Source organism: Musca domestica, unplaced genomic scaffold (genome assembly GCF_030504385.1).
Source record: "Musca domestica strain aabys unplaced genomic scaffold, Musca_domestica.polishedcontigs.V.1.1 272, whole genome shotgun sequence".
Taxonomy (NCBI): Eukaryota; Metazoa; Arthropoda; class Insecta; order Diptera; family Muscidae; genus Musca; species Musca domestica.
Genome location: NW_026712288.1, coordinates 81,545 through 101,562, shown reverse-complemented (window position 1 = coordinate 101,562; position 20,018 = coordinate 81,545).

Genomic DNA, 20,018 nt, shown 5'->3' with positions numbered 1-20,018 from the left:
AAATATTGGGATTTGCAAAGTTGGAACAAAATCGGATTATCCTTTCTCTCTAGATGCAATAAATTATTTTCTTTGAAAATGTTGACATTTTATGGTGGATGCACCGGGAGGAGTGGACCGATATTGCCCATCTCCAAACTCGATCTAAGTTTTACAATAATATTACGATGTACCAAGTTTGGATCAAACCGGCTACTAACTTCGAGAGTTATCGTGCGCACCAGCCATACAGAAGGACTAACATTGACTCCAAATGTCCTGAAACGGATTTGATCCAAAGAGACCTAGGGTCTAAAGTCGTTATTTCGAAATGATATATATCCTCTCTAGCCATATGTTTATGGGCATAAAACTGAAAGGCATTACAGCCATCTGGCGTGCAGTTTTTCCCAGATTCTGTAGAGCTACATAACATGGGTTTTTAAAAAGCTAGCGTTTTAAGGATCTTCAGAGCAAAGTAACATGACTTTGTATTTTTTTTTTTTTTTTTTTTGAGTCTACAAATGTTGATTTTTAAAAAAATATATTTGATAAGCCTTTAAACCCAGCTAGGGGGGAGTTTCAAAAATAATTTTGAGGAGCCTTAAAGGCACTTAACGCGGTTTTTAGAAATATTTTTTTCTGAGGGGAATTTTTAGGAGTATTTTGAATTGCCTCCAGATGCAAAACAAAAATAAATTAAAAATATTTTTTTCAAGACCCTCTAGAGCCACCTAACCTGTATTTCAAACATATATAACATTAAGGGCCCTTAGAGCCAACTTAGGGGCATTTTTAAAAATATTTTTTCGGACACCTGGCGTGGATTTTTTATGAATATTTTTTTTCAGCCACCGAATGTGGACCTTTTGCAATATTTTAATAATATTTTTTAGAGGTACTAAAAGTGTACTCTTAATATTTGTTCCATAGCCCACAGATACATTTAACTTGGATTTTTAAAATTTTTTAGAGGATTTTTATTTTTATTTATTTTTTATAGTCATCAGTTGCACCTATAGAGCTTTTTTAATAAGACTTTTCCTGCCAAAATATGCTCCAAAAAGGGATTTTTAATTTCTTTAAAATTTTTCAAAAACTAAGCTTGGTTTCTTGTGGCCTACAAATTGTGGATATTTAAGACCCGGGCAACGTGGATTTTTAAAACCACAGAACATGGATTTAAATGGTCCGTAAATCGTATGTTTTCAGACTCATGTATTATGCATATGCATATCATTAATACTTTTTAAAAGAAAAACAATTTTTGAGAATGCGAATTCGGATTTTTTTGAAGAATATTTTATAGATATTTTTAAAGAATGTCTAAAGGACCGTCCTGGATTTTTAAGAATATTTTTTCAAGACATTCAGGATCAATTATTTTTTTTTAATATTTCTAGAAACGACCAGGACAAAAATAATGGATTTTTAAGAACATTTTTTCAATGATTTTTTTCTGAGCAGTAATAGTTGATCTTATTTCAAAATTTCTTAAAATACACAAAGTCAACAAAAGGGTATTTTTAAATATCACCTTTTCAATATCTAGCGTATCTCAAAAGCGTAGATTGTTTATGGACAATTAGAGCCAAACAGGTGGATTTCTGAGAATGATTTTTGAGGGACTTTTTGAGGCCCAAGCATGAATTTTTCCAAAAAAAATATTTCTGGGACTATTAGAAAAAAAATTTAAAAATAAAAGCTAAGAATATTTTTAACGAATAATCTTTAATTTTTATGGATATTTTTGAGGTCTACCAGAATAATAATTATACATTTTGAAGAATATTTTTTAGATCACTACAATTTGTTAAAAACACTTTTTATACCCCTGTTAATGGTTAAACCAATTTTAATTCTTATCATATCCAACCGAAAAAAACAACTAGACAAATTACTTTCACGTTTTTTTTTATTACTGCAAAGAAGCACAGCCGAACCAGTTAACGAAGACTTGGTCCGATACGCATATCTTACAAAAAGTAAATCTCGCGCTAAAAATAACGATGATGTCATTTTTTGGCATTCAGCGAAAACAAAAATCCCCCAAAAAAAAAACCCTAAACCAAAACAAAGATGTTGATGATGGAGTTGGAGTTGGAAAAAAAAAAGCGAAAACGTTTCACAAAAAAATAAAATAAAAATAAAAAAACCATTATCGTTGTGCAGAAGTAAACCCGAAACACATAAATATTTTGTGATGGCAGCAGGTCATCACGACCAGCCAAAAAAAAAAAAAAAAAAAAGAAAATAAAAAAATGAAGTTTTATTGAAAACCCGACAAGCCGGACCGGGAGAGAATGAATGAATGAAATATCATAAATTTATTTTGGCAGTTTCTTTGTCTTGTTCTTATTTTTTTTTTTTTTTGTTTTCCTTCCTTTCTCCACACAACAACATTTGGAGATGTTGCAAAAAAGCAAAACTTTGGACAATGACGTTTGGAGTATTTTGCTTTCGGCAATGAATTTTGCCATAGCTACAGGAGGAAGTTGTTTTGATGGGGAAAGGTGGAAAAGAGGGTCGGGTGACAAGAAAGGGAAATTGAGTTCAATAAGAACTAGCCAGTTAACTTTACAAAAAACAAAAAAAAAAAAAAGAAGTCATCAATGCTTGCAGAAGCAAAATTTTCCTCTCGGATTACACAAGTTTTTTAAAGTCTCTCGAACCAACATTGACTGAAATTAAAATTGAAACTTCCGCAGGAACTTAGGGTAAAAAAATTATCTTGAGGATTCTTCTAAATATTTTTTTTTTTTAATTCCGAAATTTTGAAAACTCTTCCTTGAAAAAATAACTGAAATAAATCCACGTCTGGGTCTCGGATAGTTCATAAATATATTTTCAAAAAAACCCCTTCCCTCCTGGGCTTAAAAAAATTTATTTTATGTTTCAAAATCATTACATTTTTTTATAGCCTCAGCCATATGGCCAGAGAGGGTATATATCATTTGATACGGTCAAAACGTGCCTAGTCGAAATAACGGTTTTAGACCCAAGGCTTCTTTGTACCAAATCCGTTTCATGATATTTGGAGTCGACCCAGCGACGTTCGTCCGTTCATCGTCTCTCGAAGGGAGTATCCGATTTGGTCGAAACTTGGTACATCGTAATATTTTTGTGAAACTTAGATTGAGTTCAAAAATGGTCAATATCGGTCCACTTCTTCTGGTAGCTCACCCACAAAAGATCGAAATTTTCCGAAAATATATTTTCTGCACAGAACGAGACACGATAGTCCGGTATTGCTACAACTTTGCAAATCCTAATATTTGCGTAATTTCTAGGTCAGGTGCGAAAATGGACAATATCGGTCCACTCCATCAAGTACTTCCCCCTTCAAAGGGTCAACATTTTGAATAATTATAGCTCGATTGTCTTAGAATTTCACACATCCCAATATTTTTATTAACCCAAGGTCTGGTGTTAAAATGGTATATATCGGTCTGCTTCTTCTGATACCTCCCCCCACAAAAGGTCGAGATTTTCAAAAAATATATTTTTTGCACAGAACGAGAAGCACTTATCCGATTTTACTCCAACTTTGCAAATCCTAATATTTGCCTCAGTTCTCGGTCAGGTGCAAAAATGGATAATATTGGTCCACTCCATCACGTTCTTCCCCACAAAGGGTCAAAATTTTGAACAATTATTACTCATATAAAATGTGATGTAAGAATCCGATTGTCTTACAATTTTACACATCCCAATATTTTTATAAACTCAAGATCTGATGTGAAGATGGAATATATCGGTCCACTCCTCCTAGTACCTCCCCCACAAAGGGTCTAAATTTTGAATATCCATGAAGCTCACAAAACTGGAAATTAACATCCGATTCCATTAAGGCTTGGCACATCTGAATATTTCCATCAACCCTGGAGCTGTTATAAAGATAGCAGACATCAAATCATTTCTTCTGGTACCTTCCCCAAAAAAGGTCAACGTTTTGATTAACCCAAACAGTTATAAAATCCGAAATAAGCATACGGCTCTCTTCCTATTTCACACATTACATTACTTCTACTTACACAAGGTCTGCTGTGAAGATGGGATATATCGGTTCACTCTTTGTTGTACCTCCCCCACAGAAAGCTCAAAATTTTGAATATCCATAAAGTTCATAAAACATGAAATTAACATCCGATTTTATTCAGATTTCTAATATCTCAAATATTTCCATTCACACAAGATTTGTAATAAAGATGGTAGAGATCGGACCACTTCTTCTGGCACCTCCCCACATAGGGTTAGAGATTTTGAAAAAAAAAAAACGTTCAGAGAAAGTGAAATAAGCTTTCAACCCTCTTCAAATTTCATAGATACAGACATTTTTGGTAACACATGATCTGTTGTAAAGATGATATATATATCTGCCAACTCCTTCTGGTACCTCACCCACAAAGTGTCACCATTTTCTATACTAGTATATGTCATAACCTGCGAAATAAGTCAGCTATTTTTCTTAAAATTACCAAATAAGTGAAGGAAGGAATTGATGGAAGTGATGGAAGTGAAGGAAGGAAGGAAGTGATGGAAGGAAGTGATGGAAGGAAGTGATGGAAGGAAGAGATGGAAGGAAGTGATGGAAGGAAGTGAAGGAAGGAAGTGAAAGAATGAAGGAAGGAAGGAATTGAAGGCAGGATTTGAAGGAAGTAACCAATGTAGTCCAAAACGAAATGGCCAATATTCGCCCATTCCTTCGGAACCTACTCCATAAAGGGTTCCGAAGGAATTTGAATAATCATAACAGAAGTCAAAATATATTTAAATAATCGAACAATAGAATCCGTCGTCTAAACTGACTGAAACTCTCTAACTTTTTAAAAACATTTTGCGAAGTTCCCTAAATCAACGAATGTTCTTCGGAGAAATTTTTAAAATATTTTTTTTTTTCAAATATTTGTAAATTTTGAAATTTTTAAAATTTGCAGTCCCTGAAAAAATAATTGAAATAAATCCACATCTGGTATTTGGATTTTTCTTAAACCTATTTTCAAAGATCCCCTCCAGAGCTTTGAAAAATATTTGTCTAAATTTCCGAAGCTCACGGTAATTATTGAGTTACCCTCCTTTCTTTTTTTGCGTTGCAGAATAAAAAAAGTGACAAAAAAAACCTAGTCCATGAAAATACCAGCATTACGACGAAGTTGTTAAAAAACAAAAAAAAAACGACAAATGCTGGATGTGAGTTCTACTCTTTTTGCGCGTTTTTTTTTTCTTCTTTCTCTGTTTTGGGGTTTTTGACATGTACATGAATTTTTTTTGGCAAAATAGTTAACCTTGAACTGTTGGCAAAGCCAAGATACGTGTACAAAACACGGATGAGGGCAGATGATGATGATGGTGGCGGTATGATTAGGTTTGTTTGTTTTTTTCGACCACCAGCATTGGTATAAGGCTTCATCATCAGAGTTTGTGTTTTGAACTCTCCTTTTCGAATATTATTTTCAATAATGAAAAGATTGCATGCATGACCAAACCCTGATGGCATGCAAGCGTCCTGTTTGTCACGACGCATTCCCCAATTTGTCAGTCGCTATTCATCAACAGTAAGAAAAAAAAAACATACCTTGGACTTGAACTTGCAACAGCTGCAGCGCTAGGATAATTGATTTGAAATGTCTCCAAGACATCGAATGTGATTTTTCTGATGTTGAGTTCTTGGCCGGGGAATGTCAATAAATTTTTGAGATGGAAAATGGTTAGAGGATTCTTAGACATTTGCAATGGCGAAATTTTGAAATTTAAATTAAAATATGAATAATCTTCAATCACTTTTCATTGAGAATAAATACTAGTTTTAAAAATTTTCATCAAAAAAACAAAAATTGAATAATTTATGTCGAAGAGAAAAATTGAAATAAACAATTTTGATAGAAGACAGTTTGGAAAAAATTCGGAGTGCTAGGGTTGCTTTAAAATTTTATTGGAAAAAATATATTTTTGGAAACAGGGTGTTTATGTATCTGTCATTACAGAACTAGTATTCTGATTTAGCCCGTTTTTTAATTAAAATAATAATTATAAAAAACATCTATTTCAAAATTAAGATGACCTCTTAAAAAAATTGTGATTATTTGCTAAAAATACACATTTGGTCCTTGATAGGTTGTTGTTAAAATCTCTAATATCTTGGTCCTTGAAAAAATATGATTTAAGAAGTATTCGCACAAAATATAAAGTATAAGACCTAATTCGAGAAAAATATTCTTTAATTATTTGAAAGCCCTTCTGGGTTGACATTTTCCGACCCTCGACAGAAACACTTCGCAAGATTTTTTGACCTTTTGCCTGCAAAAGGGCCACAAGAGGTCCTTTCATTACAGGAGATCAATAAAAGCTTTTACCTTCAACAAAGGTCTTTAGATGCTGTTGTTAAAATAGTTTTTTTTTAATCGATGGACCTTAACCTATTCTTGTTTGATCCTGAAAAATTCTTCTTGTTTCGAAAAAAGGACATTATATTTTTTCGTCGAAAAAAAACAGATATATTTTCCAAAATCGCAATTTTGATCCTGAAATATTCAGGTTTGATACATCAAATTTAAAAAAAAAAATTTAAATAAAATTATTTATAACAACATGATCTCGTATCCACGTACAATTTTTTTAAAAGTTTTTCAGCCAATGAGGAATTGTAGAAGGTATTCTAACAGCAGAGGTCCTACAGAGGGTATTTTAGCCATGGAAAGAAATTAGATAGGCTATAGAAGACCTTCCATAGACCGCACATCTTAAGTAGGTCTTCTAGCCATTTAAGTCCTAGAGGAAGAAAGAGAGAGAGATCAATTTGTACTTTACGGGATCCTATAGAACATAGGCATAGCCTTTCTAACAGCAGAGGTCCTACAGAGGGTATTTTAGCCATGGAAAGAAATTAGATAGGCTATAGAAGACCTTCCATAGACCGCACATCTTAAGTAGGTCTTCTAGCCATTTAAGTCCTAGAGGAAGAAAGAGAGAGAGATCAATTTGTACTTTACGGGATCCTATAGAACATAGGCATAGCCTTTAAGGGCCTTGAAGGCTCGAAGATCTTTAGAAAGTCCTCCAATGATAGTAAAAGATTAGAGAGTCTTTTAATAATGGACCCATATTTTTCAAGACTTAGAAGGTCTTTACATGATCTCGTATCCACGAACAATTTCTCATTTTCAGCCAATGAGGAATTGTAAAAGGTATTCTAACAGCAGAGGTCCTACAGAGGGTATTTTAGCCATGGAAAAATTAGAGAGGCTATAGAAGACCTTCCATAGACCGGACATCTTAAGTAGGTCTTCAATCCATTTAAGTCCTAGAGGAAGAAAGAGAGAGATCAATTTGTAATTTACGGGATCCCATAGAACATAGGCATAGCCTTTATGGGCCTTGAAGGCTCGAAGATCTTTAGAATGTCCCCCAATGATAGTGAAAGATTAGAGAGTCTTTTAATAATAGACCCATACTTTTCAAGACTTAGAGGGCTTTACATGATCTCCTATCCACGAACAATTTCTTTAAAAGTTTTTCAGCCAATGAGGAATTGTAGAAGGTATTCTGACAGTAGAGATCCTTTAGAGGGTATTTAAGGGATGGAAAGAAATTAGAGAGGCTATAGAAGACCATAGATCTCACGTGTAAAGTAGGTCTTCTAGCCAATTATGTCCTAGAGAGAGAAAGAGAGAGAGAGCATTTTGTACTTTACGGGATCTTATAGAACATCTTTAAAGGCCTTGTAGGCTCGAAGATCTTTAGAAAGTCCTCCAATGGTAGTAAAAGATTAGAGGTTTTATATATATAGCATTCTAGAAATAGAAATCTACAAATGCTTAAGCCATAGAAGACCATTGGAGAATCTTGATGTCAGATAAGATCGCCTAGCCATAAGATAGCTATATATATAATCTTTTATTGTAGGCCCTCAGATGGTCTTCTGTGAATAGTACAGAGATTTGAAATTTCCAGTTTTCTATGCCAGCTGATGCATTTGAAATTTAAATCTTGTTTGAATCCTAAAATCTGAAAATCTGATTGAATCTGAAAATCTAGCTACTTACATTTATAATCCCAAAGGGACGAGGACTTTTAGAAAGAAGTTCTACTGTGCAGCATCTCCTTAATGTTTCCTTTAGAAAGAAAGCTTCATCAAAGAATATTCTCTTCAGATATTTTTTGAATAGAAGAGCCATTTTACATCTTTTGCAGAAGAGAAGACATTCATAAGATATTCTATAACATTAAAACCATTCCATTCCCTCGGACAGAAGATTTTTTCAGGCATTTCTTTATAGAGAGGTCTTTTGATATTCGTTTGGATATTGATGAAAGCTCCTTCGGATTGTCTGGCCTTTAAATTAAACACACCAAAGCTCAATATGTTTATCGCCACCGAAAGAAATATAAGAAAAAAAAGGCTCCGACATTAAGGAAATTTAATTTTCCGCATAACATAAATAATAACATAAATTCCAGATTATCCGGCACAGTGCCAGTCAGAATGATGCTGGCTATGGGTTGCATTTCAACTGTGTCCTACGATTGTGGCCATAATAAAATCAATTACCAGGCCAGAAGGAAAGACGGGCCATTACAAAGTTTCATTCTCAGAATAACAATGAGCCAGGATGGATAACACGAGAAAGAAAAACAGAGAGATGAATGGGAAAGTTCAAATACTAAATATTTTATTGTTGCCGTGTGGTCAAGGAGGGATAGAGAAAGGGGAGGGGGAGGGTGGTGGTTAATGTGTTAACTACCCTTATATATTGAGCAACAAATTAGTTTCAATTTCGTGGCACATTTTTCCTAGGATGTTCCTGTCTTGACCTTAGACATCCAAACTTTTGGTAAGATGATGGTCAAAGGCAAGGTTTCAATAAATGCGTAATAAAATGAAACCAAAAATTAAGTAAATTTGAATTCATAGAAAGAAAAATCAATTTTCAGAATTTCAAGGCTGAAGCAAAGGGTCCAAAACTTCGCATATTTTAAGGCGCATTTAAATTTTAACCTTTTTCCCAATTTTCAAATTTTTGTTGAACTTTTGGCCGAACTTAGCTGCTTTTTTAATATAAAATCTTTGCTGGGTATCCTTCCTTTTTTTCCTCTTCCCTTCCTTCTAAATTTCCTCTTTGACAGCTAATGTCTTCTAAAACCCTAAAAAGGCCATTTGATGTCCTTACAAAGTCGTTTTCTTATTCTGGAAATTATAAAGGTATTCTATGGGGACCTTCTAAAAATCTTAAATGGCTGGAATGCTCTATGATAATTTTTATGATTAGAAGACCCTAAACAGATTATAGATAGATGGAAGGTGGGTCAAAAGTATTCTGAAGGCAATCCAAGGTATTTTCAAGACAGAAGACCCTTTGAGGCCTATAAAAATTGTCAATGTGAAAAAACCTCTGAAACCTCTTTATGACTAGAAGACCCAGTACAGATTATGTTAAGAGAGAAGGTCGGTCAAAAGTATTCTGAAGGCAATTGAATTTTTTCCTAAATAGACCCTATACAGATTATAGATAGATGGAAGGTGGATCAAAAGTATTCTGAAGGCAATCCAAGGTATTTTCGAGACAGAAGGCCCTTTGAGGCCTAAAAAAATTGTCAATGTGAACCTCTTTAACCTCTTTATGACTAGAAGACCCAGTACAGATTATGTAAAGAAAGAAGGTCGATCGAAAGTATTCTGAAGGCAGTTGAATTTTCTTTCCTAAATCCACTTCGAGGCCTTTAATGAACATAATTCGAAAGTCTTCTATAGCTAGATAATATTTCGAAGGTCTACTTCTCTTGGCAGAAAATCTTTAGGCTCCCAAACTTCACATATTTTAAGGCGCATTTTAAATATTGGATTTTTCCTAATTTTCAAATTTTTCTTGAATATCAAGACGATAATAATTTCAACTTCGCAAAAAGCCATTAATATTTTCCGAAACGCAAAAAAGAAGTCAATTAACAAAATTGGAAATTTAATTTTTTCCTAAATAGGTTACACTTCGAGGCCTTTTATGAACAGAATTCGAAAGTCTTCTATAGCTAGATAATATTTCGAAGGTCTACTTCTCTTGGCAGAAAACCTTTAGGCTCCCAAACTTCACATATATTAAGGCGCATTTAAATATTGGATTTTTCTCAATTTTCAAATTTTTGTTTAATATCAAGGCGATAATAATTTCAACTTAGCAAAAAGACCTTAACAATTTCCGATACGCAAAAAATAAGACTATTAACAAAATTTCCCAAATTTCTTTCCTAAAAAAAACCAACAACTCCAACTTCATAACTGCGTCATTTGAAACATGAATTCATTTAATGCGCAACAGCATATCATGTCGTCTTCTTTTTTTTTTTGTTGGTTACTTTTTTGGGGGGGGGGGACGAATCCAAATTTATGTTATCTCCCTTCATTTTATGTTGTATTTTATTGGGGGGAAAATATTCTGGCTTTATTTGCGTTGTTCATTTCGTCTGTGTTTTTTGTGTGGACTTGGGCAGGCAAAGCTCAATGCAAATCAAATTAAAAAAGAATCCCTTTATGTTCTTCAAACATGCCTCCTATTCGAATGGCGAGCGGTAGAAACTAAAGGAATTCCGCTGTGTTTTGAAATGACATCATTATTTATTTTCTGTTTGGAGTTTGCATTTGACTCGCGATAGTGGAGTTTTGAAATTTGCGCATTACTTTTGTTTTCGACGCAAATACGTAGTAGATTTTTGTGATGGGGGTATACGCGACGTAATAAAGCAGAGATAAATTATTGACAAGAAACTTTAATATTATTATATTTAGTGTCTCCTGGAAGGATGTATACCTAAAATTGAAGATCTTTTTAATCATTCATATAAGTCTTTATTAATACCCTACACCTAGAAAAGGAGGACATATTAACTTTGTCATTCCGTTTGTAACATCCCTAAATATTCGTTATAGACCCCATCCAGCGGAATCTCCCGATATTCGGCATTTTGATAATTTTTGTCACTTTTTTTCCACGGATTTGTCTTAAAATTTGTATTTGTAGTACTTAATGGCTTCTAGCTCCTGTGGCGGAACATTGTATATATAAGTCCACGTATTCGTATAGTCGACTTATAACGGTACCTTCCGATATTCGGTACATTTTCCCACGGATTTGTCTAAAAAATGGTATATGCAGGTCAGAATAGGTTCTAGTTCCGGCGGCAGAACATTGTATGTATAGGTCCACGTATTCGTATATCCCCCATATAAGAGCACCTCCCGATATTAGGTATTTTGATGATTTTTTTCACATTATCCACGGAATCGTCTAAAAATTGGTATTTGTGGTTCTTAATGGGTTTTCTTCGAATTTTGATAGCCTGCGAATGTTTCCCATATCCGCCATATAATGATACCCACTGATATTCAGTTCTTTAATAATCCTGCGAATTTTGATAGCCTGCGAATAGGTTTTTATAAACTTTTTATAAACTTCTGACTTATAGCGATTCTCCTTGCATTCAGATCTTTTATAAACATCGGAACTGGCAATTGGCTAAAATCTTTTAAAAGCAAAAAAAAAACTCCACCTATTTATCATTTTACGACTCTCGAAAAGTGGTCTCCAGTTTCTGGAATTCCTAAAGGTATTATAGATACCTTATACAGGGTTGTCCATATTCGACGGACCCATCTGACAACGCCATAACTTTTGACAGAGATGTCACATCGCTTAAGGACATACCGCGTTTGAAGCATCAGTCCAAGCTGATTTTTACCATGAACCAATACACACCATGCGAGCGCTCTGAAATAGTTGAAATTTACAAGAAGTCAATTGTGAAAAGTCAACGTGCTTTTAAAACAAAAAAAAAGAACACCATTAAATTAATACGAAAAATTTTCGACTGGTAAGGCTCTTTCGAATCCGAAGAGGCCATATAAAAGTCGACCAAGGCGATCGGCCGAGAATATCGCTGCCGTACGAGCCAGTGTTGAGAGGTCCCCAAGAACATCCCAAAAACGCCGTTCTCAGCAGTTGGGCATGGCTCGGTCCACTTTACAACGGATTATTCGCATTGATTTGCATTTGTTCCCGTACAAAATTCAATTGACGCAAAGAATGATGCCTGCGGACAAGCCTCGTCGATTGGAATGGGCCCAAAGAGTCATGGGTCCGTCGAATATGGCCAACCCTGTATTAACCTAAACGTTTAATGTTGCCAGAATAACCTATGAACATTTTTTAATGTGTGAGACCCTCTGAAATGTTTTTTGTGGTTTTTAGTCAAATACCTTTCGAAGGTCTTTTATGGACAAAATTTTTTTCGGAGGCCTTCTATTGACAGTTAGGGTGTTGAGGGCTCCAAAGGCAAGAATATATTTTAAAGAGCTTCTATAGCTAGAAAGCCCCTCCAAAGGTATCCTATGACTATACGGCTCTTAAAACGTTTTCTATGGCTCTAAGGCCGTTCAATGGCCTAGTTTCATCAAAGGTCTTCTATGACTTAAAAATTTATAAAGTTATATTTCTAGAATCCTTCTTAGGGTCTGGAAATAGAAGTCACTCTAAATTTTTTATATGACTTCTAAAGGTCTTCGGTAGCTAAAAGACCTGGTAAATATTGGCTAAAAAATTAAGCAAAGGTCTTCCAAAGAGCTCGAATTTAAAAGAATGCACAAAGCCCACTATACCTATGGAGATCCCTCCTAAAGGGGCTTCTATATCTATAAAAGAGGAAAATGTTTGTACGTTTGTTTGTTTGTTTGTTTGTTTGTTTGTTTGTTTGTAATTTATGGACTCGAAAACTGCTGAATAGATTTTTCTGAAAATTTCCATATATACTGCAACATCGCCTGAAAGTAACATAGGCTATATACATTTTTGAATTTCCACTTGGAACTGGAGATATAGCATCAGAATCGGAGGTACCTCGCAAAAGTTTAGATTTTATATGCACATATCTATTGATCGGTTAAAGATACAGTCTCCAAATTTGGAATGTGTAACGGAATTTGGAACAAAAATAAGTTTGCTAAATTATATTGTAATCGGTTCAGATTTGGATATAGCTCCCATATATATTTTCGACCGATTTCGTTCATTTGATGCCTCAAACACAATATGAATGTTCGATTCCAATGAAATTTGGAATATGTGACGGGATTTGATCCGAAAATAAATTTGTCAAATTATATTGAAATCGGTTCAGATTTGGATATAGCTCCCATATATATTTTCGGCCGATTTCAAGCATTTGATGCAGCAAACACGCTATGTAACCCCAATTTCAATGAAATTTGAAACGTGTGATAGATTTTATCTAAAAAATTGATTTCCCAAATTATATTGAAATCGGTTCAGATTTGGATATAGCTCCCATATATATTTTCGGCCGATTTCATGTATTTGGTGGACCAAATAAGATATGTATGTCCAAATTTAATGAAATTTAAAATAAGTAACGGAATCGGGAGCAAAAATGAATTTTTCAAATTATATTGAAATCGGTTCAGATTTGGATATAGCTCCCATATATATTTTCGACCGATTTCATGTATTTGATGCACCAAACACGCTATGTATCTCTAATTTCAATGAAATTTGGAATCTGTAGGGGAAATTAAAACGAATATACATTTGTCAAATTATAGTAAAATCGGTTCAGATTTGGATATAGCTCTCATATATATTTTCGACCGATTTCATGTATTTTATGCACCATGCACGATATGTATGTTCGATTCCAAAGAAATTTGGAATATGTAACGGGATTTTGATTAGAAAATAAATTAGTCAAATTATATTGAAATCGGTTCAGATTTGGATATAGCTCCCATATATATTTTCCGCCGATTTCACATATTTGATGCAAAAAACACGATACGTATTTCCGATTCCAATGAAATTCGGCATGAGTGGCTAAATTTGGTACAAAAATAAATTTGACAAATTATATTCAAATACGCTCAGATTTAATTATAGCTCCCATATATATACTCAGCCGATTTCACATATTTGATGCACCCAAAGCGAGAAAGACGAAATCTGGCACCAGAAAAAATTGCCAAATTTTATTGAAATCAGTTGAGGTTTGGGTATAGCTAACATATGTGTGGTTACAATAATAAATGTGACAAATTAATTGGAAAATAGTTAAGATTTGGATATAGCTCCCATTATATATATTCTCGGCCGATTTCACGTATTTGACGCACCAATTTCAATGAAATATGAAAGGTGTGGCGGAATTTGGTGTAAAAGTAATTTTTTTTAAATTATATTTAAATCGGATCAGATTGGGATATGATTTTAATAAGAACCATTGACCCACAACGCCTTAGGCTAACACTAAAAAACAACACAACAATTAATTTGAAATACGCTTATTACGGCGAAATGTTGCTATCTCGAATTCATTAATTGCAACAGAAATGCCACTCAACTTCAAAAGATTGCAGTTTACTGCACGCTTGGTATTTGCTATGAAATAAATAAATCCGAAGGACAAACCCTTCGTGTATATATGTCATGTTACTGTTTTTCTAATGGTTTTGTATATTTACGCATTAAAGTAGTGCAATAATTTTTTTTTTAATTATAAAATTTGTTTTTTTTTTAACCACATATATTCGTAAATAAAATTTTGAATGCATATAAAATCAAAAGGGGTAGCGAAGCGCACCGGGTTCAGCTATTTTACATAAAATTGTTTACAGCAAGCCTTCAGAAACCATCTTTAATATTGTTTCTCTCCGTATGAGACGCTGATGTTCTCTCAGGCATACAAACCGTGACCGTAGAAAAAAGAGATAAATAAAACCAAAGAAGGATTCGTATTAAATATAATATATATAACCGTTTATTGAGATGTTGTGAGAGTTGGTCAACCCGAGTTGACAGATTACCTTTTCTATGCGGTTAGCTCCGTAGCTAGCAAGAGACTATGAAGGCTTTCTCCCTACGGTCCGAGCCAAGCGAACGTAGGCTTCAAGGGGAAGTTGCAGGCAACCTTTTAGCCCAAGAATGCATCTCTTTACGGTCCGTGCTAAGCGAACGTAGGCTCTCTGGATCGTTTGGCAATTCTAATTTAAACAAATATAAAAGCTTTATCTCGCTATTCATGTTATATTTTCAGAGAAAAACAATCCAGCCTCCGGTTTCAAGTTCTCTGACGTAGCTTTATGATCAGGAATTCTAATAATACGATTTTATCCTTTATTAACTAACTTAGGATGTATTTTTAATGGGATGGGATTATATTAGACGTTTATTTCTACGGTATATGACGTTTTCGACGTTTACAACTTTCGGACAGTCGAAAACCTAAAACATTTTCAAACGTACCATCTATGATTAGGGTGGCTGTTCATGTGTAGCGAGGACATATATGGAGGTTCTATCTGAAATTTGTACTGTAAGTTTACGAAAAGTACTAAGCTTGGTATTGGGCGAAGGAATACAGCTGAAATTTTGAAATTTCAGATAGATGTCACTGTTAGTGTGTGTTGTACAAAAAGTACTAAATAGTACCAAATTTGGTATTGTGTAGAACGATATATGTGGAATCCCAAAATTTTACAAGGCCTTCAATTATTAGGTGAAGTGATAGACCTGAAATGTTGCATCCATTTTGAAATTCTTCTGCTAATATCCACCGCAGTAAACTTTAAAATTAAATATTTTGAAGGCTTTTTGGCGAAAAAGGTAAACATGTTCATATCATTCTTTTGGAAAAAGTTAACAAGTAAAAAAGCTGTAAGTACGGCCGGGCCGAACTTTGAATACCCTCCACCATTTGGAAAGAATTTGGCAATTCTCAAAAAAAGATAAAATCCGGTAAAAATACCGAACATAATTGTTATATTGTGGTTTATACGAAGACGTAGAATTACATAGGCAACTTTTGTCATAAGCCTTTAAAATATTCAAATACAAAAATTGTAAAAAAAAATCGGTGAATAATATAGCTAAAATCATCAAAATATCGAATATAGGGAGGTACCGTTATATGGGGGCTATACGAAGACGTGGACCTGCACAGACAATTTTCTGTCTTAGGCTCTAGTATTCATTTCGAAATACCAAATTTGAAACATTTCCGGTAAATAATGTCGCTTAAATCTCCAAAATACCGAAAAAAGGGGGCTATATCAAAACGTGGACCCATATGAGCCATTTTCAATACCAAAAGGCATAATTTATTAACAGTCTCTGTATTATTTTTCATTCACAATCTTTATGCAGATAGCAGCACTTTATCAAAGTCGTTTGTTTATTTGGCTTTGAAATACCTCGGGATGGGGTTAAAAACATCATAATACTGTCGTGATTCTGGTCTACATATAGATGGCAGCACATCGTTAACTAAGTTCTTTATTAATTTGTCATATTTCCTTATTAGCCTTTAATGTAATTTTAATTTTAAATATATTCAATTTATATATAATATATAAAAGTTAATTAGCAATCTTTATAATGTTTAATCCATAGCCTATATGTAGATGGCAGTACTTTGCTAAAGTATTTTTGGATTTATTTGGTTCGAAAATATCTCTAGAAATTTCTTTTTTCGGTTTGAAGTAAAAAATTTAGTTATATTATTTTTAAATATGATCTACAGCAAGCCTATAGAAAATGCGGTCAAGAAGAAGGGGTTTGTGCCACAATTCTCATCCACATGTAGATGGCAGCACAGTTCTAATCAAGTTCTATATATATTACTCCAATTTCGCTTAGTATTTCTTAAAATCCTCATAGAAAAATAATTTTTTTATTGGTTTTCAATGCAATTTAAGTTAAAAAAAATATTCAAATTATATTTGAATACATTATTATTGTATATAAATATTAAAAATCTTTATCGTGTTTTTATACAAAAATTTACATGTAGATGGCAGTACTTTCTTCAAGAAATTTTGCTGTTGGATTTTAGTTTAAAGTGTCGTATTATACTTTCTAAAAATGGTTTTCTATTTCCGAATATAGATTTAAGCGTTATCGTTATTCTTGTTCACATATAGATGGCAGCACATTGCGAACTAAGTTCTTTGTTTATTTTTTCCTATTTCAAAATCCTCTCAGAATAAAGATGTTTTTTGTATCGGCTTTTAATGTGATTATATAAAAAAGCTGAACGCTTTTTATAGTTATTATTGTTCACACGTAGATTGCAGCACATTGCTAACTAAGTTTTTTATACATTTATGTGTTTTAATCTAAAAATGTACATGTAGATGGCAGCACTTTGTTTAAGAAATTTCGCTGTTGGATATTAGTTATCCTTTCTAAAAATGGGTTTCCAATTTTCGAAAATAGATTTAAGCTGAACGCTTTATGTCGCTATTCGTGTTCACATATAGATGGCAGCACATTGAGAACTAAGTTCTTTGTTTATTTTTCCTATTTCGCTCATTATATCTCAAAATTCTCATAGAATGAATATGGTTTTGTCGGCTTTTAATGTGTTTACATATTTAATTGATTTCTATATTAATAACAAAATTGCCAAAGAAAAATAAATTACCTACCTTTCATTCAAATTTACTCTAAAAATCAAAAAATTAATTGGAAAATAATTTACAACACATACAAGACGAATTTGTGTAAAAATATATTTCATGACCAAGCACCTCATGCCCAATTCTCTGTGATAATATGTAATTATATTGATGAAAATATAACAGAAGACCATAAAAAATAATACGGTTGTAAAGTCAAAGACAAAGGAACAAACCAATTTTCCAGCCAATTTTCAAACCAATCAAAAAAATTCAATTCATAGACAGGGACAAAAATAATAAATTTATAAAAATTAAAAATTTATAAAAAACGTTTTTACGTTTCATAAAAAATAAATTCAAAAAATTTGTCTTCACTTTGGTGTAAGTAAAGAAAATATAGAAAAAATGACAGATTAGACCCAAACAGACACACATAAAATATGTTACAGAAAAAAAAAAAAACGATTGGGCCAATTGTAGTTTTAAAAAAAAAAATAAATATTTGTATTTATGTTTGTATGTAACATGAACAATGCTAATAATTTGTTTTTTGAAGAATTACCATGCATTGAACCAATCAGAAAAAAGATAAAATAAAAATCGATTTCATGTATAATTTTCAAATTGCCAACCAATTGAGAATTATATCCACATGTTTTGTAGGACAATACAGTAACATGACAAACGAATGTAAATAATACAAATTATCAATGATAACACGAGAGAGCGAGAGAACAGGAATTACAACAACAACAATTTTGAACAAATGAGCATGAGTTGTAATTCCAATAAAACAGACAAAGAGAGAGCGAAAGACATTAAGAGTATATGAAATAAAATAACGAGCAATTATCATAACGAGAGAGAGAGAGAGAGACATTTCTCTCTTTATATTTTTAATATACTCTCTTATATGTTTTTTTTAGACAAACCACAGACACATATATAAAAACAATATAAGTAAGTAGTAGTAGTAGTAAAAAATATAACAAACGAATGCTATGTGTTGGATGCTAGATACATATTAACGATGAGCGAGCGAAGTAGACGAGAGAGAGAGAGGGAGACTCTCTCTCTTCTTTTTATTTGTACAATACACAGTAGTCCTGTTTCGGATCGTCTCTATTTTTTAGATGTGATGAGAGAGAGGTGGTGGTGTTGTTGGTGGTGGTTAACATTCATTCAACAGCGGCCTCATTTAGGTTTGTGTTTTTACTGACCTGTTTGGATTCACGGCCAAGCCGCCGGATGTGGGCGATGTGGCATAGACCAAGGACCCTGGGGCGCTCTCAATCGATACTGTTGATAGTCGGTGGGCTGGCTGTATGGGTGTGGTGAATTGACTTATGGGCTGGGAGAACTTCCTCATTTGTGGTATGTTTTGTTGTTGTTGCTGCTGCTGCTGCTGGGGTATGGCCAAACGATTGACGGCCGTACCAAATGAAGGATCATAGCTAAAGGATATTTTCTTGGGTGGCAGCGATTGCTGGGAGCCACCATTGTTTGATTGATTTTCTGGTGAACCACTGTAGAAGGGGGAGTAGCCAAAGGCTCCCGGCACTGGACTGGCACTGTAGGCCATGTGACTTGTGGGCGAGTGGGCCCGAGGGCTGCGATGACCACCACTAACCGTTCCCCCACCGCCGCTGGCTGCTGCTCCACCCGATGCCGCACCGCCGCCACCACTAACGGCCAAGCGGGTTGGTGATTGTCCTGGACTTATGGGTATGGGCAGAGAAGTTGCCTGCTGCATTGTGGCATAGAGCAAAGGCGAAAATTGATCCGAGGCCTCGTCAATGTCTTCCTCATTCTCCTCTTGATCCTGCTGCGGTTCCACCACCATTTCCTCTTCCGCCCCACCATATTGGCTGGTTGTAATACTAACCCCTGGACTCAATACTGTATTGCAAAATTCCACCGGAAGTTTATAGCGCTCATCACCCATGGCAAGATTTGTATAAATTTGACTATCGGAGGAGACCACCTGATTATTGCCCGCCTCCAGATTTGTAGCCTTCCATATGCTCTCATCCACACAGAAGGAAGAACGTCCCGACGAGGTTTTGTTATAGAAATATACATTTGTTGGCTGGGCCAAATCCGCCGTTGTTACACCAGCATTTGTGGAGGGCACCAAGTGATAGGGCGAGGCTAACTCACTTCCACCTCCACTTTGGGTAACCTGAGTTTGCATGGCAGCCGCCAAGGTGGCTGAAGCTGAGGTGGCAAGCATTTGATGGACTACATTGGCGGCTATGTGCGGGGTGCTAAAGGCTCGTTTGCGATTATTACCGGCATTGCCTGTGATCATGGCCTGGGTGAGACTGGATACGGTTCTACTTATGTGGCGCATTTTAGCAATAAGATGATGGTGTTGGTGGTGGAGTATAGGGGGGCGCATAGTGATTGATTAAAGCATGGTGACAGTGGTTCAAATAATTTCAAAGGTGGGTGGTTGGTGGTAGTGGATTTGGCGATAGTTTGGCGATAGCAAAAAATTTACAATAATGGATCGATCGATGTGAAGAAAAAGTAGACGGTGGGTAGTTGTGGAAGAGCGATAATTTCAATTTCATCATAGCCAGCA